Below are 1,430 nucleotides of genomic sequence, written 5' to 3'. Positions count from 1 at the left end.
TGTGGTTTGGGCTTTGCTTCTGTGAAGATTGACAGCCTTGGAGACCCTGTGGGGCAGTTCCACTCTGTCCTCTAGGGGCGCTGTGAGTCAGAATCGACTCCATGGCAGTGGGTGTGGTTTGGGCTTTGCTTCTGGGAAGATTGACAGCCTTGGAGACCCTGTGGGGCAGTTCCACTCTGTCACATGGGTCGTCATGAGTTGGGATTGGGTTGATGCCACCCCACAACAACAGCAAGGGAACTAGAAGAGAAAAATCTCCCTTGTTGATACGTTGTGGGTGACACACCTGTCTCTCTCTACACTGTGGCTCAGTGCTGTGAGGTTTGTCTTATGTACCTTCATGAACCCAGAAGTTCTGAACATCTTGAAAAAAGCCCCTCCATCTTTTCCCTTTTATAAATTTTATTTAATTTGTTGTTGTTGTTGAGAATAGACACAACAAAACACACTCCGATTCAAGTTCCTCCATGGACAGTTCACTGACATTGACTGCATTCTTTGAGTTGCACCACCACTCCCACCTGCCTGTTCTGACTTGTTCCTTGTCCTTGAACGTAACTCACTGCCCCCTGAGGTTCCCATATGACCTTTCCAGTTACTGTTGTCACTTTGATCCCATACAGTTCTTGAAAGAGCACAATCCTCAAGGCAGATGTTCCTGACTAAAGGGCTCTTTGGTTTGGAGAAGATGTCACGGGATGTTTTTGGACTGAGGTTTAAGGATAATTTCCCAGAAAATAGTTCCAGGGGTTCATCCAGCCTCCAACTTCACACGGCATGGTAGGAAGTGCTGCCTGTACTCAGCTTCCTACACCCACCCTGTCCTGCCTCCAAGAGCTCAGGGCTCTCCTCGGTTGTAGCATGTCACTAATCCTACCCAAAGTCAGCCTGGAAGATAAGCCAGCGTTAGCCCACCTCTTCCCAAGTCAGCTGCTAAGCTCCAGTTCGTGAGCAGCCAGCCCTGAGGCCGACTGGAGAGTCACGCTGGACATGTGTGGAATGCGTGTCTGGAGCTCAGCCTAATTACCGTGGCCTGGTGGCATGGTGCCTAAGGCATCTGACTGCTAACCAGAAGGCTGGTGGTTCAAACCCACCAGCCACTCCTCAGAAGGAAGGCTGGACAATCTACTTCCGTAGTGATACTGCTTCGGAAACCCAAATAAGGGTCACTATGAGTCGGCTCCGACTCAATGGCAGTGAGTAGTAGTCGTAATCAAAGTCAGGACTCCCTGTGTGGTAGAACAGATAAGCGCTTGACTATTGACTGCAAGGTTGGACTAGAGGTGCCTCAGAAGACAGGCCTGATGACCCACTTTTGACAGGTTGGGGCCTTGAATACGCCATGGTGCACAGAAGCAAAGCCCAAACCACACCCACTGCCGTGGAGTCCATTCTGACTCACAGCGCCCCTAGAGGACAGAGTGGAACTG

General features: G+C 50.4%; 1 protein-coding gene across 1 annotated transcript in view; it reads left to right on the top strand.

The window, feature by feature from the left end:
• The window catches only part of RXFP2 (relaxin family peptide receptor 2), a gene marked incomplete at its 5' end in the record, with an annotated part of 69,388 nt that overhangs the window by 67,036 nt on the left and 922 nt on the right, over positions 1-1,430 (top strand). The gene's annotated exons all lie outside the window — the stretch shown is intronic.

The sequence above is a fragment of the Orycteropus afer genome, unplaced genomic scaffold (genome assembly GCF_000298275.1).
Source record: "Orycteropus afer afer isolate SDZICR_OR568_19922 unplaced genomic scaffold, OryAfe1.0 scaffold00558, whole genome shotgun sequence".
Lineage (NCBI taxonomy): Eukaryota > Metazoa > Chordata > Mammalia > Tubulidentata > Orycteropodidae > Orycteropus > Orycteropus afer.
Note: the sequence above shows the minus strand (reverse complement) of the source record. Positions and strands in the feature narration are given on the sequence as shown.